Below are 22,820 nucleotides of genomic sequence, written 5' to 3'. Positions count from 1 at the left end.
AGGTGATTCTTTGAACCACAAAGCAAATGATGGCCACAAAGCTGATAAAACATGTTATGGGACATTGCAATTGTTTTTTAATCTATATATTTGATATCATAGATAAAATTAAATTTTTTCCACCTAAACTGTAAGTGAACCCATCAGTTTTTTGATAAGTAACCTGCCCATATATGTCTTATATGGGTTTTCTTATTAGTCATAAAACTACATATTCTTTGGGTCTAGCTTTCTTCTTGCAGACTGCTGAAAATAAAGAATAGCATATTCAAATGAAAACACATCAAGCCTTGTTCCCCCATAGGAATTTGGATTGGTCAGAAGACAGTGGGGAGCCATGGAAGGCTTTTAAGCCAGGGAGAAGCATAATCAAAGTTGTGTTTTTGTGGAGGGCAGATCAGAGGGAAGAGAGCAACCGCAGGCAGAGCAACCCCAGAAACTGTTGCTAGAATCTAGGTATGATGAATACCTATGGCCTGAACTAAGGCAGTAAAGTGGAGATGGAGGAATTTGGGTGGACAACCGATTTAAGGAGGTAGAATTAATATTGAACGGATGTGGGGAATGAGGAAGTGGTCTAGGTTGATTTCTCAGGTTTCCGGCTTGGGCAACTGGAGAGAAGGGGATTGTCTGGCACCTAGCGGGCACTTACTGCATTCTTTGAGTGCTTGTTGAATACATTTAGGATAGGAAATAACATGAAAATGAGGAGGATCTGATTGCGGTGAGGCGTCATTATTTCAGTTTTGAAAAGTTGAATTTGAGTTACCGCTGTGATACCCCCTAAGCACCTTATGCTTTTCTTTCATAGTCCCCATTAGTATGTAATTATATATTTATTTGTGGGAATAGATGTTTAATGTCTATTTTTCCTACTAAGACTGTAAGTCCTAAAACTTCAAATATCAAGTCTATTTTACTCACCTCTACTATCTCCGGTAATTTGGTAGGACCTAGCACATAGTAGGGATTCTGTTTATGAAATGAATGGGTGAACCCAGGTGGAAGATGTTCAGCAGGCACTTGGATATGAGGAGCTAAATCTCAGGAGTGATCTGGACTGAAGGCGGAGATTTGCAAGTCATTAGCACTCAGATCAGGGTTGAAGCTGGTGATGACTGAGGATGTGTATAGTGAGAAGAGAAGAAAGGCCACGATAGAACTCTTAAAGACATTGATTTTAAAAACTGGGTAGAGGAGGGGGTGCTTGGCTGGTTCAGTCAGTAGAGCATGTGGCTCTTGATCCCGGGGTTGTGAATTTAAGCCCCACGTTGGGTGTACAGATTATTTAAAAATAAAATCTTAAAAAAAAAAAAAAGTGGGTAGAGGAAGAGAAGCCAGTAAAAGACAATGTGAATGAGTAGGAGAGCTGGGAGAGCATGATTTCTTAAGAACCAAGAGGGAAGAGTTATGACAGGGTGCTAATACCAATTGCAATCTGGGTGGGGGGTGTTCCCACATATCCAAACCAATTCTTCAGACACCAGCTGGATGTCCTACAATTCAGCTTGATTCTGACACTATTGACCTGGAGATAGCATCAGATTCCATGGGTTAAGGGTTCAATCCCATAAGACTGCCCCACTTCAGATGCCAACCGTAAGCCCAGGTAATCACCTGTGCTTCTGACCAACTGGCTATAAATCAGAGGGTCCCCCAAACCCCTCCTTGGGTTTGATTAATTTTCTATAGCTGCTCACAGACCCCAGGAAACCCATTTACTCACTAGATTACCAATTTATTGCAAAGGATATGAATCAACAACCAGAAGAAGAGATACACAGGACAAGGTATGTGGGAAGGGGCATGGAACTTCCATGCCATCTCCAGATCTTCCTGAATCTAGTTTACACGTGTCCACCAACCTGGAAGCTCTCTGAACCCTGCCCCTTTGGGTTTTACGGTGGCTTCATTATGTAGGCATAGTTGATTAAATCATTGGCTGTTGGTGATTATACTCTATCTCTAACCCCTTGCTCCTCCCTGGAGGTCTGAAGGTGGGACTAAAAATTCCAACCTTTTTTTTTTTTTTTTTTAAATGTTTAGTTATTTTGAGAGAGAGAGAGAGAGAGAGAAATTGGGGGAGGGGCAGAGAGAGAGGGAGACACAGAATCCAAAGCAAGCTCTAGGCTCTGAGCTGTCAGTACAGCCACCCAGGCGCCCCTAAAAATTCCAGCCTTCTATTCCTGGTTGATTTCTGAGGCAACCAAGGAAGTGCTTGCCAAGTCATCTCATTAACATAAACCCAGTTGTGGTGGAAAGGGGCTTGTTAGGAATAATAAGTCACCCCTTTTACTTTCAGGGCTCTGAAGTGATTTCAGAGACTGAGGACAAAAGGTCAAACATTATAAGGAAAGATGTACCCATTGCTCTTTATCCCTCAGGAAATCTCAAGGGCTTTAGGAGCTGTGTGCCAGAAACATGATGAAGACCAAACATATGTGAAAAATATTTCTTATAAATCACAGTATTGCATACTGATATATGTTACAATATGGATGAACCTTGAAAACATTATGTTCAATGAAAGGAGCCAGTTACAAAAGGCCACATAGTGTGTGATTCCATTTATGTGAAATATCCAGAATAGGCAAATCTATAGATCTGGAGATTAGATTAATGGTTGCCTGGGGCTAGGGAGGGGAAGAATGGTGAGTGACTACTAAAGAGTACAGGGCTTCTTTTTAGGGTGAAGAGTGTTCTGAAGCTAGATACCCTGTGAATATACCAAAACTCACTGAGCCATACACTTTGAAAGGGTGAATTGTATGGTATGTGAATTTTATTTCAATAAAGCTGTTATTAACAGGGGCATCTGGGTGGTTCAGTCGGTTGAGCGTCCCATTCTTGATTTCAGATCAGGTCATGATCCCAGGGTCATGGGGTCGAGGCCTGCATCTGGCTCTGTGCTGAGCGTGGAGCTTGCTTGGGATATTCTCTCTCTCTCTCTCTCTCTCTCTCTGTCTCTCTGTCTCTCTGTCTCTCTCTCTCTCTGTCTCTCTCTCTCTCTCCCCCCCGTCTCTGCCGCCCCCACTTGCACACATACTCTGTCTCTAAAAAAAGGAAAAAAGAAATCATTAAAAAAAAAAAAAGGGGTTATTAACACACACAGACACACACCCTGGCTGCAGGCCCCAAGACTAAGCAGTTGCAGCTCTTTGGCAGGGTGTGTGACTGTATGAAGGCCGAGACACCAGGTTTCAAGCAGCTGATCTCAGATGGGCAATCTGAGTGGGCTCTGCCTAAATTAGTCAGGTTCCCCTCTTCCTTACTCCAGCAGACTTTTACATCTTAGTATTCCAACTTAGATCAGAGGGTGGGGGCTGAAGGGATCAGGAAACTCTCTGGCTGGCCAGGGCAGCTCTTTTCTTTCTGCTTTTCATTTTGGTTATAATAGATCTGATTCTCCAGCTGAGCAAGGATGACACTGGTGAGAACTGCCAGCTTGGCCCAAGGGAGTAGAGTGGCCCCGGGCTCTTACCACAAGAGGGAGATGTTTTGAAAGCAGGGCAGAAGGTGGAGGGTGGGCAGCATGGGGGAGTGGAAGGGGCCACTGCCCAGTGGGATTCATGAAGTCCTTTCAAGTCTCCAGTACTAGACTCCTGAGTCAGTGATGTGTGTGTGTTGGGTTGGGGAGGGGGTCTGTGTGGGGAGAGGTCTTGGTAATGATTTTTTCAAAATTTTCTTTTAAAGATTTTTAAAAAATTTTAAGTAATCCCTATACCCAATGTGGGGCTGGAACTCACAACCCCAAGATTAAGAGTCATACACTCTATCATCAGAGCCAGCCAGGTGTCCCAATTTTTTCTTTCCTTGTGGTAGGGTTCCCTCCCTAAGGAGAGAAAACAAAAGAGAAAAGAGGGGGGAACCCCCCCCCCCAAAACTTGAAGGTAACATGGCTATGCATCTATGTGACAACATCCCTCATGACCTTGTAAACTGAGACTACTTAATCAGACTACATGTTTGTGTGTGTTACCATATATGGGAGACAAAGAAACAGAAAATGTATAAAAAAACTATGCCACGGGACTTTCGGGGCCCAGTTCTTCAGGTATGAACCCGACTGAGTGGTGCCGGCAGGAATAAAGTTGCTTCCTGGAAAGAAAAGCCTCGGTGTCACAACTCTGTGCGAGAATCCTGCTACATCCTTTTATTTATTTATTTTAATTTTTTTTTCATGTTTATTTATTTTTGAGAGAGAGAGAGAGAGAGAGAGACAGAGTGCAAGGAGGGAGGGGCAGAGAGAGAGGGAGACATAGAATCCAAAGCGGGCTTCAGATTCTGAGCTGTCAGCACAGAGCCCCATATGGGGCTTGAACTCATGAACTGCAGGACATGACTTGAGTCGTAGTTGGACGCCTAACTGACTGAGCCACCCAGGCACCCCTCCTTTTATTTAAAAAAAAAAAAAAAAAAAGTTTATTTATTTATTTTTGAGAGAAGGAGAAAATGAGAGCTGGGGAGGAGCACAGAGAGAGGAAGAAAGAGAATTCTGACCTGGGGCTAGATTTTACAAACCATGAGATCATGACCTGAACCCAAATCAAGAAGTAGGATGCCTAACTGCCTGAGCCACCCAAGTGCCCCCCCCAATTTTTCATTTTCTTAAAAGATCTTTCAGCTTTGATTCCTGAAGAAAATTTCATCACCTTTTTGTTTCTGCTTTTAAATCTTCATTTCTTTGTTGTTTGGGAAAGTATTGTTTAAAAGTTGAGGATGGTTTTATACTTGCAAATAGGAACCTCTGGGTATGCTCCATAAACTGGGTTTCTTGACACTGGTGAAAATCAACTCTTTCATAGTTAACGTGGTAGCTGTGGGGTAAGTTTGTGAAACTGTGGGTAAGCAAAAGGGGCCTTCTCTAATTAAATCGTGAGAATTGTGTTGCTAAAGTTTGGTAGTCTAGTTTGGGTCCTGCCCTAACCCCACCCCATTTCCCATTGCAAGCAAGCTCTTAGCAGTGGGGAGTGGTGAAATTTTCTTTCTTTCTTTCTTTCTTTCTTTCTTTCTTTCTTTCTTTCTTTCTTTCTTTCTTTCTTTCTTTCTTTCTTTCTTTCTTTCTTTTCTCTTTCTCCCTCTGTCTCTCTTTTTCTCACCCCCTGTCTCTCTCCCTCCCTCCCTCACTTGGCCAGTAAACAGGGTTTAATAGTTACATTATTACTTCCCACTTGTTCTGTGGAGAGCAGAGAAGAAGGAAAATTCCAAAGGCTGTTAAACAAGAAGTGTTTGAAATCTGACGTATAATCCCAAACAAGAATTCCTCAGGTAACATTTTTCCTTCTCTTTGTGGGATCTTATATAATGATATGAAATGAAGTGTGATATTAAAAAAAAATGCCTTTTGCTGGAGTATTTGCTAATTTTTTCCCATTTGGCAGAACTTAAGTCACTTTTTGGAATGAGGCTGAGATTGGAGAATGTTAAAATTTATTCTTGGACATATGGAACATCTTCAAAAAGAGTTAGAGGTAACCTAAAGTAAAATACACATATACACTAAGGATATTAAAATGGAAATTGAGTGCTCGCTTGGCAGCACATATACTAAAATTGGAATGATACGGAGAGGATTAGCATGGCCCCTGCACAAGGATGAAACGCAAATTTGTGAAGGGTTCCGTATTAAAAAAAAAAAAAATGCAAATAGGAGTACAAAAAGAAATAGAAAATCAAAGTGATAGAAGATAGAAGAAAAAATGCTGTCTACAGAGGCTAAGAGAGGGGCTTCTGATCAGCTCAGTCGGTTGAGCATCTGACTCTTGATTTTGGCTCAGGTCATGATCCCAAGGTGGTGGGATTGAGCCCCCTGTTGGGCTCCGTGCTGGGTGTGGAGCCTGTTTGGAATTCTCTCTCTCTCTCTCTCTCTCTCTCTCTCTCTCTCTCTCCCTCCCTCCCTCCCTCCCTCTCCCTCTCTCCCTCTCTCCCTCTCTCCCTCTCCCTCTCTCCCTCCCTCCCTCCCTCCCTAACTTTCCCCCTCTTGCTTCCCCTGCCCTGCTTGCACTCTTTGTCTGTCTCTAAAAAATTAATTAATTAAAAATGAATTTAAAAAAGACTAAGAGAATTAACTATGAACATTAAATTTGGCTTTGAACTTCTAAGATAATACCAAGAACTAGGTAATTTAAAAATAATCAGTAGCATACTATTTACTTAGAAAAGACAAAGTCTCTCCTAGTACTAAATGCATGACAGGATTTATTATGTGGGGTCTTGCACACTGTACAGATGCACGTTGCTCTTGTTAAGAATTTTGCAAGCAAATGCAGAAGTGATTTGCCTCAGACTTTTTTCTTTCTTTCTTTTTTTAATGTTTATTTATTTTTGACAGAGAGAGAGAGAGAGAGAGCACAAACAGGGAGAGGGAGACAGAGAATCCCAACCAGGCTCCTCCCTGACAGCAGAGAGCCCTATGTGGAGCTTGAACTCATGAACTGTGAGATTATGACCTGAGATGAAGTCAGGTGTTCAACAGACTGAGCCACCCAGGCACCCATCTTTTCTTTTCTTTTCTTTTCTTTTCTCTTCTTTTCTTTTCTTTTCTTTTCTTTTCTTTTCTTTTCTTTTCTTTTCTTTTCTTTTGATTAAAGAAGTATTTTTTTGGGGCGCCTGGGTGGCTCAGTCGGTTAAGCGTCCGACTTCAGCTCAGGTCACGATCTCACGATCCGTGGGTTTGAGCCCCGCGTCGGGCTCTGGGCTGATGCTCAGAGCCTGGAGCCTGCTTCCGATTCTGTGTCTCCCTCTCTCTCTCTGCCCCTCCCCCGTTCATGCTCTGTCTCTCTCTGTCTCAAAAATAAATAAAACGTTAAAAAAAAAATTAAAAAAAAAGAAGTATTTTTCTTTTTCTTTGTTTTTTTTTTTTAGAAGTATTTTTATTTTTCTAATTTGAGTCAACATGCAGATCAAAAGTGGATGGTTCAGTGAATTTTCACAAAATTAATACTTAAGTTACAGCCACACAGGTCAAGCAATAGAACATTAACCAGCACTGCAGACAACCCCCTAATACCTCCCTCAATCTCTGACCCCACTCTCTTCCCCAAGGGTAACCATGAATCTGATGGGTAGCAACATAGATTACTTTTCCTATTTATAACTTTGGGTAGGTGGAATCTACACGAAGTTCTTTTGTGTCACAATATTATATTTGTGAGATTCGTTCATCTAATTGTGTATAACTGTAGTTTGTTCATTTTTGTCACTGTATAGCATTCTGTTGTGTGAACATATTTCAACTTATTTATCCATTCTATTGTTGGTGCATATTTGGGTTGTTTTCAGCTTTTGGCTATTACGCATAATGCTGCTATGAACACATCTTATGATGCACATATGCACATATTTTGTGGCCATCGTTATTATGTACCTAAAAGTGGAATCTTTTAGTATAAGAAGGTGGATCTTTATCTTGGGTAGATAAGGGCAAACCATTTTTTTTCAATTGATTGAATCAATTTACTCTTTCACTGGGAATGCTTGCTTGTCTATATTCTTGCCAACACTTGACATTGTCAACTTTTTTTCAGTTAAAACATTATGGTGTGTGCATAGTGTCATCTATAATGATAAACATTTATTGGCTTGACTGACATCTAGTCCGTATGTCCAATAGGGGAAGAAAGAATGTTGTGGTGGATCAGTCCATGAATCCATGTACTGATTATAGACTTGCTCTTAGGATCAATGACTAGACTGATTGGAGTTTATAGACAAACCCAGGTCTGAAGATTTGAAAGGAGGGAATAAAGGCTGCCTCTTATTTTGCCGTGCACTATATTGCAGAGAGATAGATCCTCTGCTTGATATTGAAGAAAGTCAGGGTGAACTAGCATGGTCCAGTATGGTGATAAAGAGCTGATAGAAATGATTAAGGACGTTGCAATACATGGAGTTTCACATACTATGAAAAAGTGGTGGCTGAATGCACCAGACAGTTTGAGTTCCCATGGTGAAATCTTCTTTTGCATTCTGGAGGAAGAGGTAGGGCTTATAGAGAAAGGCCTAGAATGGCACTGATAAAGCAGCAGCAACCAAAATAATACTAATAATATCTAACAATAATACAGTGTTTTTTTGTGTTAACTCATTTTACTCTTTCAACAAATCACTGAGCTGTACTTTTCCCATTTTGAAGATGTGCAGCCAGGTACAGAGAGGTTAATCCACTTGCCCCAAGCCACACAACAAGTAAATAATAAAGTCTGGATTTGAACCGAGGTAATCTGGCCTCAGAATCCATGCTCATGATTTTATGGTGTCCACAAAATTAGGGTTGGGGGCAGAGGAGCTCATGCAGAGAGATTCTTGGAAAGGAAGAAAAGGAAAAGTAGGCAGGGAATTAGCCAGGTAGTCTCATTGATATCAACTAGTGTTCTGACAAATGAAATACATTCTGCACTGTTGCTAAAGAGGAAAATCACGGAAGTCTGAAACATCTCCAGATTTATATGTGAGAGTCTTTGGCACACAACAAGCACAATGGCTGGTTAGGGAAGCCCAGTTTAGCAGACAGCCTAACACTGAGGATTGCTAATCTTCCCTCCTTTTCACACCTGTATCAGGTTTTTATGGTTGCTCTACTGAGGGATAGATGACAGAGTATCATGGCTGGTTGCTTTTGGGTTTCTGGGTTGCAGAGAAACCAATCAGGGGCAGTAGTTGATATTTACATTTCTAATATCCATGCCAGTGGTTAGGGACCCTATATTTACCCAGATCCCCAGGCAACCAGAAAGGTCAATTCTTGGGCTCCAAACCCTCCTGCTTTCTCCTTGGGGCCCTGTCACTAAGACCTGGGCTGGGGAATGGAATCTGGAGACTGATAATTGGGAGGGAGGAACAAAGGAGGGACACCCTAGTGGGTGCTTAGGCAGAGATTAAACCATCTCTGCTTTCCTGGAGCCCCTGGACATGGCCTACTTCCCCACACCCTCCTTACACCTTTGTTTCCTCTTCCCCTAGCTTCTCCTTTTTCCTCATACTTACATTGCCCCATTCACAAATATAAATAACTTCCCTTCGAGAAGAGCTCACTCTAAATGGGGAGAGGAGGAAGGAAATCTCAGGCTGGGAAGTGGCCAGAGTGACCTCTGACCTCTATATAGTTCATGTAGATAGTCTCAGGACCAAGTCTCCAGGATAGAATGGGTCAATGACTGCACCGTTGGTAAAGAAAAGGCTCAGGGGAAACACCTATAGAGTCATGTTTGGACTCAGTCATCTCCAGCCCAAGGAGGTAGCTCAGTGAAAACACTTACTTAGCAGAACCCAGCCCTCAGTATTGCTCATCTCCTTGAGACTTCTCCCAGAGAAGACTTTGCCTTTTCTCCTCTCAGCCTCATTCGGGTTGTTCCCCATCCTTGCCAACGCTTGTTATTTCTTGTCTTTTTGGCTCCTGTATGTGTATGTGTGTGTATATATATATATATATATATATATATATATATATATATATAGACTGTATGTATGTGGCTTTGTTTCTGGGCCATTGATTCTGTTCCATTGATCTATATGTCTGTTTTTATGCCAGTAACATGCATCTTTGATTACCATAGCTTTGTAGGATAGTTTGAAATCAGGACGTGTGATGCCTCCAACTTTGTTCTTCTTTCTCAGAATTACATTGACTATTTAGGGGTCTCTTGTGCTTCCCTAAGAATTTTAGGATTCTTTTTTCTACTTCTGTGAAAATGCCATTAGAATTTTGATAGGGATTGCATTTATTTATTTATTTTTTATTTTTTTGTTTTTGTTTTTGATAGGGATTGCCTTTAATCTGTAGATGGCTTTGGGTAGTATGGGCATTCCAACAATATTCTTTTTTTTTTTTTTTTTTTTTAATTTATTGCTTTAAGCAATCTCTACACCCAATGTGGAGCTCCGACTCATGACCTCCAGACCAAGAGTTACATGCTCTTCTGACTGAGCCAGCCAGGTGCCCCAACAATATTAATTCTTCTGATCCATGAACATGGGATGTCTGTCCATTTATTTGTGTATTCTATTTCTTTCATCAAAGTCTTATGGTTTTCATTGTACAGATCTTTTACCTCTTTGCTTAAATTTATTCCTAAGTATTTTATTGTTTTTGATGATATTGTAAAGTGAGTTTGTTTTCTTTATTTCTTTCTCAGGTAGTTCATTATTAGTGCATAGAAATGCAACTGATTTTTATATGTTGATTTTTTTTATCCTGCAATTTTACTGAATTTGTTTATTAGTTCCAACAGTTTTTTGGTGGAGTCTAGGATCTGCTGTATATGTTGAACCGTCCTTGCATTCCAGGGATTTGAAACTGGAAGTCATCCTAGGACTCCCCCATCTAATCACTAGGTCCTAGGACATCTGCCTCTTGTATATTCTAAGTCCTCCCTTCCTCCTCAAACCCACTGCATGGCCAACTCTTTCATCTGCATGTCTTCGTTCAGATGTTGCTTTCTCCATGAGGCCTACTCTGACCACTGTATTTAATGCTACAAACTATCCTTCCTCCAGTACTCTTGATGCCCTTTATTCTGCTCTTCCTATTTTTTCCAAAGTGCATACACTCTTCTAACATGTTTATTATGTCTATCGTTTATTTTATTTATTTATTTACTTACTCACTTACTTACAGTGAGTGCACACACATGAGCAGGGGAGGGGCAGAGGGAGAGAGAGAATCCAAGCTGGCTCCATGCTTAGTGTGGAGCCCAACGTGGGGCCCCATCTCACCACCGTGAGATCATGACCTGAGCTAAAATCAACAGTCAGACACTTAAACAACTGAGCCACTGAGGCTCCCCTGTTTTACTTATTTAAAAGCTTTATTAAGATATAATTCACATATATAGTTCATACATTTAAAGTATACAATTCAGTTGCTCTTAATATATTCACAGGGTTGTGTGATCATCACCAAAATCAATTTTAGAATATTTTTATCATCCTAAAAAGAATTCCCTTACTCTAGCATTCACCCCCCATTTCCTCCAAATTCCTTCAACTCATCCCTAGGCAGCTACTCACCTACTCTTTGTCTCTATAGATTTGCCTCTTCTGGAAATTTCATGTAAATTGAATCATATTGTACAATATGTAGTCTTTTGCAGCTGATTTCTTTCACTGAGCATAATGTTTTCAAGGTTACAAAGCAACTGCACCATTTTGTTTTCACCAGCAGTGAATGAGGAGTGAGCACTTAATGCAGTGCCTGGCACATAGTGGGTGCTCAATAAATGCTTATTGAATGTATGGATAAGAAAATGTAGGACACAATCTACATTTTTTAGCATGCCATCCAACAGCTTTCCTGATCAGGTCCCTACCTATTTTTTTCCAGCATTGTCTCTTGCTATTCCATGGCCTCTAGCCTTATAAACCTCTTTGCCTTCTTACATCCTGTTCCTGCTGCCTGGGGTATCCTTCTTGTCCTTCTGCTTTGTGTGCTGAGCTTCCGTTCACCTCTAACAATATGCCTTCCCTTAATCCTTTGGCAAAAACAGGTGCTTTCTCTTGTTGTCTTCTCCACATTTTCTTAATAATTTGTTTCTATTTTGGGGTACCTGGGTGGCTCAGTTGGTTGAGCATTCGACTTTGGCTCAGGTCATGATCTGATGGTTAGTGAATTCGAGCCCTACATCGTGCTTGCTGCTGTCAAAGCAGAGCCTGCTTCTGATTCTCTGTTCCCCTCTCTCTGCCCCTCCCCCACTCATGCTCTCTCTTTTGTTGTGTGTGCGCTCTCTCTCTCACAAAAATGAATAAACATTAAAAAAAAACCATGTCATCTTGAAGACAACCTCATGTTTATTTAAAAAATAATTTGTTTCTATTTCTACATCCCCTACTAGTTCTGTGAGCTTCTTAAGGATTGGCACTCTGGTACTCTTCTACTCATCTGTGTATCCTCAGTGCTTACCCAGGGCATGGCACACATTTAATAAATGTCTGTTTCAATGAACAAGTAGAGGAAATAGCAAGAGCAATACCCCAGAGGCAGAAATACACTGGTAAGTTTGAGAAACAATAAGTTTTCTAACTTGATTTGTTAAAAAACAAAATTCAACTGAGTAAATTTGAGGATCTAATTGATTTTATTAAATGATTCATGAATTGGGTAGTATCCCATTTAGCAAGTAGAGGAGAGCTGTACTGAGCTGTTTCCTTGGAAAAAGAAAGATTTCTAAAGGCAGTGAGAGTGCATTTAAAAAAAAATTATTAGCAAGGAATGTATTATTTAGGCAGGATTGCCCTCCTAAGGGGAAAGAGTCTATGGGGGATTATCTCCAAGTGTTGACCAGGAAATTCAATTTTGGCTGGTTAAAGTTACATTCCCAGGGAGGTTGAAACTGTAGTTAGCTTAGGTATTAAATCTTGGTATACAGATGTTATGCCCAGAATTCGTGATCCCCAAATACTGCCAGGGAGCCCAGTCCGATGTAAAAGCAAAAGAGCCTTTATTCGAGCTAGCTCGAGCTCAATCCCCTACCTGCACCGACACAGCGGTGAGATACAGGGGAGAGAGGGCGAGTTTCAAAAGGACAAAGGTTTTTTTGGGGCCTAGGGGCAGTTGGTGAGGTAATGGCTATGGCCTCAGCCGATTGGCTGGGGAAGGGTCCTGGGGAAGGGTCCGAATCCTGTTAGGCAGGTGGGGGGGGGGGTTACTCAAGGGGAGGAGGTGTGGTCAAGGTGAAGGACACAGAACAAGATGGAGTCGGCCGGCGTAGGCCCGCCCTTTCACAGACATGGGGCCTTAACATAAGTGACTCCATTTGGGGCCTGTGGTTTTCTTTTTAAAATTACCCCCTCTTGATCAGACTCTCAGTTTAAGTGAGACATGATAAAAAAATTTTTTTTGAGATATGATAAAAATTTAAAGCATTAGCACCACTCTCAGCTACCATTCTGTAGTTTTCATAGCTTTTAAAAAACAAAATTCAACCCAGTAAATTTGAAGATCTAATTGACTTTATTAAATGATTCATGAATCAGGCATCATCCCATTTAGCAAGTAGAGGGGAGCTCTGAGGAGTTATACAAAATGGGAGGTTTTTATAGGAAGGAGAGTAAAGCAAGAAAGTTGTTAGTAAAAGAAAAGGATTGTTCTAGGCAAGGTTGCTTTCCCTTAGGGGGAAGAATAAAGGATCTTACCATGCAAATTACCCCATTTTCCTTTGGGGGATGGAAAAGGCCCAAGTGGCAGGCTCATAGGTGCTGATTGCAAAATTCCTGACTCACTGGTTGAGCCTGTATTTCTCGGGGAGGATGAAATTACAATTAAATTAAGTATTAAGCCCTGGTTTGGGGACTTGACCTACGCGACACCATTTTGGGCCTGTGGTTTTCTTTCTTTCTTTCTTTCTTTCTTTCTTTCTTTCTTTCTTTCTTTCTTTCTTTCTGTCTGTCTGTCTGTCTGTCTATTTATTAGGCTCCATGCTGGGCATGGTACTTGAACTCAGGAACAAAGTGGAGCTTGAACTTATGACCCTGTGATCAAGACGTGAGCTGAGATCAAGAGTCGGTTGCCCCCCTGAGCCACCCCAGGTGTCCTTGTGGTTTTGTCTTTTCTTTTCCTTCTTTCTTTCTTTCTTTTTTTTTTTTTTGTTAATGTTTATTTTGTTTTGAGAGAGAAAGAGAGCCGTGTGCACATGCATGAGTAGGGGAGGGGCAGAGAGAAAGAGGAGAGATTGCCAAGCAAGTTCCAAGTTGTCCTCGCGTAGCCCTATGGGCTCAAACTCACGAACCATGAGATCATGACCTAAGCTGAAATCAAGAGCTGGATACCTAACCAACTGAGCCACCCAGGTGCCCCCGTTTTCTTTTTAAAACAGCTTTTGTTGATCTTTTGTTATTCAGAGGTCATGACGTGTTTTTGCCTAATCTGAGATATCCACAAGTTACAACTTCAGGTTCACAATTTTTGAGTCAGTTATCCTCTTTGTTCTTTTTCTGATGTTCTAGTCTTAAGGAGATCATTTGGTTGGTGGTCAGTGGCTGTGAACATACATTTAAAACTTTTTTTTTTTTAATGTTTGTTTATTTTTGAAGGAGAGCAAGGCAGAGCATGAGCAGGGGAAGAGCGGAGAGAGAGGGAGACACAGAATCCGAAGCAGGCTCCAGGCTCTGAGCTGTCAGCACAGAGCCCGATGTGGGGCTCAAACTCACAAACTGTGAGATCATGACCTGAGCCGAAGTCGGTGCTTAACTGACTGAGCCACCCAGGTGCCCCGCATTTAAAACTTTTGAGAGAATACAACACACCGGGGAGATTATTATGATTATTATAAATCCCAGTGTTTGAAGTGTACTTTGAAGCCATGGTCCCCAAGATCCAAACCAATCAAAATCAAATAAATCAAACAAAGACCCAATGGAAGAAGTCACCTTTTTGAGCCAAGTGGCTTATTCAGTGATCTTATGTAACTGAGTTTTAACCTTCCCAGAAGTGTTAATCCAGGTATAGCACGTGGTGTTGGCCACAGCAGAGACACCTTGTTCAGCTAACATATCAAGGGCTATCCTATTATGAAGAACAACTTTGACTAGAGAGTCTAAGGATCCTTGTTGGGCAGCTATTGTTTTAGCAAAATTCTGCAATATCTTCAAGAGTTAGGGAGAAGTTTCTGATCATATTCTCATTTATATTTACTCCTAAACAGGAAAGTATGGCCCTCCAAAAAAAGTGAGTCCTAAGACATGAATGCCTCCGGGTAGGTTTTTTCTAATTTGGTAATGACAGTCCAAGGAAACTGACCAATGAGATGTCTTGTTTCACTTGTGAAAATTTAGGGACACAGATAACCTAAGAGGCATTGCCCAGCTGTGTGCCAGCTATCTAGGCATTGTAGCCCCATGGATAATGATAACTACCACGGACAAAGGCAAACCCTGACAAGGCACAAACCAATTCCACTAAGGAGGCACTGTAAATGGACAAGTAGGAGATTTTGATGACAAATCCAGTAGTCTGAAAGGCAAAGGTTTCACTCCTAGCCATGGCCCAGGAGATGTGGATGATAGTGTTGTCTTTCCAGGTGAGTGCCAGAGTAAAGGAAAGAAAGGGAAGAAGAAAGGGTTTTGTATTTAAAGTATGAAGTCTTGATCTGGCATCTTGGGAGGAAGCAGTCTACCTCAATGTCAGCTACTTCTCTTCCTAGTCACTTTGATTTGGACGTCTCCAGCGCCTGGGTAGGACCAGATGTCAGGTGGGACCTTATTCAGCTATGAGATACATGTCCAACGTTTAATTCCCTAAAGTTTGGCTGCCATCTGGGTAGCGAAGAGGACGTGATGTAGTCACTTCTAAGGAGGTTCAAAGGCAGTTTGAACTTTTCTCTTTTCTTTTTCTTTTACCTGTTTTTCTCTTTTCTCTTACCTGTTCCAAACCAGAAGGGTGGGAGAAAATTGGAAACATTAATTTGGAGAGTTGTAGCCAGATTTTTGAGGAGACTAGAAGAATTTAGGATCCAGTCCAATTTACAGGTATATAACAACCTCAAAGACAATTAACCAGATTAGAATCTGGTTACAGACAAAGATGTAAGCATAATTTCCTCTCTCCAAAACTACCCTCATTTTTTAAATAGTAAAAATAATTTGTTTGCATTAAACTTTGCCTGATTATTTATGTAAGTGCAGCAAGAATGAATAGTGAGTGACTATATAGGCTCTTTGTAAAATTGCTTTGCTGGAAACTTGTAAGCAAGGTGCCACGTTGATTTTGTTTAAGGGTCTTTATTGACTCTGTAAAGTTACCCTTTGTTCCTTCAAACTGTCTAGTCATTTTGGAGTCCATGCCCATCTCTTTAAAATACGACATTCCAGGAGCACCTGAGTGGCTCAGTCTGTTGAGCGTCTGACTTCGGCTCAGGTCCTGATCTCGCATTCGTGGTTTTGAGCCGTATATGGAGCTATGTGCTGACAGCTCAGAGCCTGGAGCCTGCTTTAGATTCTGCGTCTCCCTCTCTCTCTGCCCTTTCCCTACTTGCACTCTGTCTCTCTCTGTCTCTTAAAAAATAAAATTAAAAAAATGTTAAAAAAATATGACATTCCAGTTAAAGCTTTGGTAATACAACCAATGTTTCTAACTATGTCCTGTTAAAAGGAGAACAGATTCTCACTGAATTTATGTAAATAGCTAGTTATTTTGTCATGAAAAGAATACTCAAGAGTTTTTGGAGGGATTGGGTAGGGAGAGAAAGTAAATGTTTAATCTTTGTTCACAAAGTTATATATCACCAAATTGTTGGTAGTTTAAATATGAAATATGAAAAAGCAAAATTTAAAACAAATTTTTAAATATTTATTTATTTTGAGAGAGAGAGAGAGAGGAGCACGAGCAGGGGAGGGGCAGAGAGAGAGAGAGAGAGAGAGAGAGAATCCCAAGCTAGTTCCATGTTGCCAGTGCAGAGTCTGATGGAGGGCTCAAAGTCACAACTTGAGGTCATGACCCGAGCTGAAATCAAGAGCTGGACGCTTAACTGACTAAGCCACCCAGGTGCCCCTTAAAAAATTTTTTTTTAATGTTTATTTATTTTTGAGAGAGAGAGAGAGAGAGAGTGGGGGGGGGGGGGAGGGCACACAGAGAGAGAAGGAGACACAGAATCCGAAGCAGGCTCCAGGCTCTGAGCTGTCAGCACAGAGCCCGATGCAGGGCTCACCCCATGAATCGTGAGATCATGACTTGAGCTGAAGTCGGATGCTTTTTTTTCATCGTTTTTTTTTTTTTTTTTTTTTTTTTTTTTTTTTTTAATTTATTTTTGGGACAGAGAGAGACAGAGCATGAACGGGGGAGGGGCAGAGAGAGAGAGGGAGACACAGAATCGGAAACAGGCTCCAGGCTCCGAGCCATCAGCCCAGAGCCTGACGCGGGGCTCGAACTCACGGACCGCGAGATCGTGACCTGGCTGAAGTCGGACGCTTAACCGACTGCGCCACCCAGGCGCCCATGAAGTCGGATGCTTAACTGACAGAGCCATCCAGGTGACCAGGCGCCCCTTAAAAAGCAAAATTTTAGAGAACCAGTGATGTTTTATTTATTGTATTGTATTGTATTTTCATTTCATTTTACTTTATTTCATTTTACTTAATCTATTTTTGAGAGAGAGAGAAAATGAGAGCAGGAAAGGGGCAGAGAGAGAGGGAGATACAGAATCTAAAACAGGCTTCAGGTTCTGAGCTGTCAGCACAGAGCCAGATGCAGGGCTCGAACTGGTGAACTATAAGATCATGACCTGAGCCAGAGTAGGATGCTCATCTGACTGGCCATCCAGGTGCCCCTGTTTTATTTATTTTTTTTTTTTATTTATTATTTTTTTTTAATGTTTATTTATTTCTGAGACAGAGAGAGACAGAGCATGAGTCGGGGAGGGGCAGAGAGAGAGGGAGACACAGAATCCGAAGCAGGCTCCAGGCTCTGAGCTGTCAGCCCAGAGCCCGACGCGGGGCTCGAACTCACGGACCGTGAGATCATGACCTGAGCCGAAGTCAGGCGCTCAACCGACTGAGCCACCCGGGCGCCCCTAGGTGCCCCTGTTTTAAACAAGAGTCATAAAAATTATAATCCTCTTCCTCAGTTCATTTAGTCCTGTGTTATTAATTCCTATTCTGTTTGAATACAGTTTTTCCACTAGTTTTGGAAATTCTTACCCAGTTCAGTTGTATGATCTAAAAGTTACCAGAAATCTATATTCTGGAGTACTTGTTAGATTCCTTTTCATGAACTTCTCTGAAGGTAAAACACATTTGCAGGAAGCGTTTGTAAAAACAACTGAGTAAAACAGTAACTGTGTGTAAATGTCTTAAAAAGGTCATGGTTAAAGATCTGATTAGAGTTCATTACAATGTGACTGACAATGAAATTTGGTTATTTTGGTTACACAACACTTCAAGATAATAACTAGAATTACAAGTGATAGCATATTCTAGGACATATCAAATTTCTAGGTTTCATACAATTTGTAGAACACTTATTTACATAACATGTATCTACATAAATATAATCAAGGAAGGTTTAGCATCACTTATTTTACAACACTTCCCGTGAAGTCTAACATACCAAATAAACCTAATTGGTTTCATATTTCTCTTTTATGAGGAGAACAAATCTTTTAAAATGTTCTAGGGACCTTTAGGAAAACTTAAATGTTTGCCGTCAAAAGACTTCTTTAGAATTTGATTTTAGAAAGTTTGTCAAAAGATATCAGAGAGACTTTAAAACGCTTGGTCAAATAGGATCATAGGTCATTGTGAAACAATACTCAGTTATCCATTTAACTAAAGTGACATTAGGACTTTGTGGACAAATGCAGAAAGTTAAATAGTTGTAAAAAGCCTTAACTCTTTTAACATTAAAAAAACTCAGTTTTTTTTCTTCTGAGTAATGAAAGATCTGATAAAGATAAAACATAGAACCTTTGTTTCTCTAGGCAAATTACATTAAAGGTAAAGATAAACCTTTTTTACAGTGTTTTATTAAGGACAGACCAATAATCTAAGAAAACCATCCTTTTAACAGAGGAAAACCAAAATCCTAATTTTGCACCAGTATACTCTTGACATTAAAACTCAGTCTTAAACAAATTCTTTTAATCTTAGCCAGTTTGACCACACATTAAACTTCCTTGTCAATGATTCCTTTTCCACAAACCTTTTACAACTTCTGTTATAGCAAATACTCGATGCCCAGGAAGAGACAAGCGACATGCACTTGGGGAATCAGGAAAGACTGTTTATTTCACACAGGTGCCAGCCTAGCAGAGTCGCCTCCAAAGGCTGAGCCCTGAGCCTTGGCGTCAGCCTCTTTGTGGGTGGGATTGTAGGGGCTCAAGAGGAAAGAAAAAAAAAAAAGAAAAAAAGGGAGGGCCACTTACCAGTTGTGCTGTGAGGGCAGTTGGTGGATGCAGGAAGAAAGCAAGATTACAGAAGCCAAAAACAAGTAAGGGGCGTATCCGGCCTTGGACATCTGGCTGGCCCCTTTTGTCTTGCTTTTACCAGCTTTCCTTCTCACTTCCTTTTTTACAAAATTAAAAAAAAAAAAAAAGTTCTACGACGTTTTCTTTTTTTTTACATTCAGATTTTGTCCTAAGTTTTCTGCCTTTAAATAACCAGCATCCCATCTAGCAAGCAGAGGGGAGCTTCACTGAGCTTCAGTAAAGGAAAGGTTTTACAAGGCAGAGAGAGGGCATTGCGTGAAGAGAAATGTATTATAAAAAGGAAAGTATTGTCTAGGCAAGGTTGCCCTTCTGAGGAGGAATGTGTCTATCAGAGGATTACTTCCAAGAAATCCAGTTTGGCTGGTTAAAGATTACATTCCGGCAGGGGTGGGGGGAGTTGAAACTGCAGGTGATGTATTAAGTCTTGGTTTACTGATGTGGGGCATTAATGTAAGTGACTCCATTTTGGGCTTGTGATTTTCTATTTAACAACTGCAAACTGGCCTTTGTGAGTTGGATTATAGATGCAGGGCCTAAAATCATCTGGTGAAGGGATTATACTTTCTCTGGTGGGCCCCTGGGGAATGCTGAAGGGGAATGACATGGCTAAGACTGGGCCTGAGAAGAGTTAACCCAGCAGTGGTGTGTAGAATGAACTGGAAAGTAGGAGACAAATTAAGAGGAGGCTTTAGGGGTGCCTGGGTGGCTCAGTCAGTTAAGCGTCCGACTTCAGCTCAGGTCATGATCTCACAGTTCGTGGATTCGAGCCCCGCGTCAGGCCTGTGCTGACAGCTTGGAGCCTGGAGCCTGCTTTGGATTCTGTGTCTCCCTCTCTCTCTGCCCCTCCCCCACTCATGCTCTGTCTCTCTCAAAAATAAATAAAGATTAAAAAAAAATTTAAGAGGAGGCTTTAGGCCAGATGAGAAAAGTGAAAGTAAAATCCCAGGTAGGGTGTAAGAAAGGGCAGAGGCGTGAGAAATAGTATTAAAGAATCTATAAGGTTTGGTTTCCTTTCCAACCAAGGTCCAGCAGAATAGCTCCCACAAAGAAGGGTGGTGAGAAGAAGGAGGGTTGTTCTGTCATCAAGGAGGCAGTGACCAGAGAACACACCATTCACATTCACAAGTGCATTCACGGAATGGATTGCACGAAGTGTCCCCCTCAGGCACTCAAAGAGATCTGGAAATTTGCCATGAGGAGATAGGAGCTCCAGATGTGCATGTTGACAACCAGGCTTAACAAAGCTCTCTGGGCTAAAGGACTAAGGAATGTGGGCTAAAGGAGTAAGGAATTGTTGCATCCACACGACTCCTGAAACAGAATGCTTCGGGCACCAGTGACAGTCACAACAAAGTTTATTGCAATGAGAGGCAAGGCCAACCCGATCGGGACTGACACTCTTGACCAGAGTACGGCCTCGAACAGCCAGGGTGCAGAGTTTTTATAGCCGACCACATCATCTTATCATCACCTGGGAACAGAACAAAGAAATAGTCCCCAGATGGGGGTGGAAACAGTTCAGACCTTCTGCGGTTAAGCTGCAGCCAGTTGACCTCCTTGACCCTGCCTCTGGCCCACCTTCTCAAAGTTCTCAACATGCCCTTGCCCCTATCCAATCAAACACCAATCCAGTTGATTTCCCTTGAACTTTTGTTCCCTTGATTGATAGAACAAGGCTGTTATCTCTTAACCTACAGTGTCAAAACAAAGCTGTTATTTCCCAAGGCTACAGGTTAGCCCTACACTACAATTTAACCCTTACAGGATGTTCCATACCATATCTGTGTGTGGTTGTCCAGAAAACATAATGAGGATGAAGATTCACCAAACAAGCTCTATATGTTGGTTACCTGTGTACCTGTCACCACTTTCAAAAATCTATAGTTAATGTATATGAGAACTAGTCACTGATGGTCAAATAAAGGTATAAAATTGCCAAAAAAAAAAAAAAAAAAGATATCTGTAGGGTTTGGAAAGTGACTGAGTGTGAAACGTGAGAAAGATGGAGGAGCCAAAGACTGGGCAAGACTTTGCAGCCAGGTGCTAGGCAGAATGGTCAGGTTGAGTAGTGCTGTCTTGGCTTACACTTGCTTCTATGTGTGTTTGTGGAATTAGATACTTTCTAAATATCTACAGAGAGGGGCATCTGGGTGGCTCAGTTGGTTAAGCATCTGACTTCCGCTCAGGTCATGATCTCGAGGTTCATGAGTTCGAGCCCCACATTGGGCTCTGTGCTGACAGCTCAGAGCATGGAGCCTGCTTCATTCAGATTCTGTGTCTCCCTCTCTCTCTCAGCCCCTCCCCCACTCTCTCTTTCTCAAAGATAAATAGAAAAAAACATTTTAAAAATAAAAAAAGTATCTACAGAGAAGGAAAAGGCCTGCAGGGACATGTACTGTGTATTGTATTATAATTACTACTTTCAAGAAAAAGACAAATTATGCAGGGAATACAACAGTGACATATAATCGTAGTCAATCAGTTGGGTGCAGTGGCATTGCTTTTTGGTTTTGTTAAAAACAAACAGGGTCTTCCAGAAGTGGTTAATTGTTTATTCAGTTCAGTTACATCCTGGACTGAAGCCTTGGTGTAGGTGCTGTGTCCGTTATAAAGATGAATCAATCACAGAACCACGCCAGGCATACCAGTCCAGGTGGAGAGCTGAGTTACATGGGAGAGGTATGAATAGATTGTTATGGGAGAGCAGATCTATCTGCTGGTTGACGATCTATCTGCTGGTTGAGAAAGCTTTGTATGGAGGAAGTGTGAACTGCTGAATCTTGCAGGACAAGATACTATTTGACATGTAGAGGTGAGCAACAAGGGCATTTATGGAAAAGGAATGGGAAGAACAGAGCACAAAAAAATGGAGAACAACAAGCTTTTTGGTTTGGATGGAACATAGGCAGTGTGAGTGGGCCTTGTACACCCAAAAAAGGTTTTACGTAGATTTAGATGATTTTTAGTAGGTTCAGTGCTTTTCAGGCAGTAAGATCAGCAGAGCTGTGCTTTGGAAAACTTAACCAGAGAGCACTGTGTGGATGAGAAGGGAAGGGACTGACGCAGTGGGGGTAGTGAGAAGGCTTCTATGATAGGCCAAGCAAGAGGCACTGAGCGTTGAAGGCTTGAACAATGGATGTGGCCATAGGAATGAAGAGGAGGGGACAGATGCTCCTTGACAGCCTCATCTCCTCAAGGGATGCATTTGGCAAGGAGAGGAACTGTCAGAGCCTTGAGACTAAAGTGTAATACAGATAGAAATTGGGAATTCTAGAGGAGAAGCATTTTTAGGAGAGAAGATGATGAGTTCTGCCTTGGATATATTGAGTATCTGGCTAAACGTCTGGCTGGAGGGTATTTAAGGAAATTAGAAATGCAGGACAGAGCCTCAGAAAATGGTCAGGTCGGGCTTATAGATCTGGATAGCTGTGTGGAGGGGAGAGTTGAAGCCTTAAGAGGGAATGAGATTGCCAAGGAGGGGGTAAGGAGCAGGCAGGGAAGGATTCTGGGACAGAACATTGGGGAATCTTTGCATTTAGGGTGTAAGGAAGGAGAGGAGGAGCCGAGGGGGAGGAAGGAAAGGGATGCTGTGATGGAAGCAGAAGAACCAGGCAAGCGGAGTATCTTGAAAGTCGAGGATGGAGGGGTGCCTGGGTGGCTCAGTCGGTTAAGCGTCCGACTTCAGCTCAGGTCACCATCTCGTGGTCCGTGAGTTCGAGCCCCGCATCGGGCTCTGGGCTGATGGCTCAGAGCCTGGAGCCTGCTTCCGATTCTATGTCTCCCTCTCTCTCTGCCCCTCCCCCATTCATGCTCTGTCTCTGTCTCAAAAATAAATAAACGTTAAAAAAAAAAAAAAAAAAAAAAAAAAAAGAAAGTCGAGGATGGAACGTGTTCCCAGAATTGGGTAGT

The 22,820-nt window shown here is 41.7% G+C and overlaps 2 protein-coding genes and 1 non-coding gene across 5 annotated transcripts in view; 2 read left to right on the top strand and 1 right to left on the bottom strand.

Moving 5' to 3' along the window:
* Window positions 1-19,178, bottom strand: part of PRIM1 (DNA primase subunit 1) — a 50,100-nt gene extending 30,922 nt beyond the window's left edge. Inside the window, exon 1 of the mRNA XM_058742333.1 lies at window positions 18,849-19,178. The gene's annotated coding sequence lies outside the window, so the exon portion shown is untranslated. The remainder of the gene's footprint in view (window positions 1-18,848) is intronic.
* Window positions 1-22,820, top strand: part of HSD17B6 (hydroxysteroid 17-beta dehydrogenase 6) — a 49,003-nt gene that overhangs the window by 4,232 nt on the left and 21,951 nt on the right. The window contains exon 1 of one of the 3 annotated variants that reach the window (XM_058742338.1): window positions 21,475-21,590. The exons of 1 other annotated variant lie outside the window; for it this stretch is intronic. The gene's annotated coding sequence lies outside the window, so the exon portion shown is untranslated. Of the gene's footprint in view, window positions 1-21,474; window positions 21,724-22,820 lie in introns of those variants that run through there. One more of the 3 variants, XM_058742337.1, reaches the window with a different exon arrangement.
* Window positions 5,525-5,630, top strand: LOC131484132 (U6 spliceosomal RNA). The gene has a single exon (XR_009248043.1). It is a non-coding gene; the product is annotated as a U6 spliceosomal RNA (small nuclear RNA).

The sequence above is a fragment of the Neofelis nebulosa genome, chromosome 8 (genome assembly GCF_028018385.1).
Source record: "Neofelis nebulosa isolate mNeoNeb1 chromosome 8, mNeoNeb1.pri, whole genome shotgun sequence".
NCBI lineage: Eukaryota > Metazoa > Chordata > Mammalia > Carnivora > Felidae > Neofelis > Neofelis nebulosa.
Note: the sequence above shows the minus strand (reverse complement) of the source record. Positions and strands in the feature narration are given on the sequence as shown.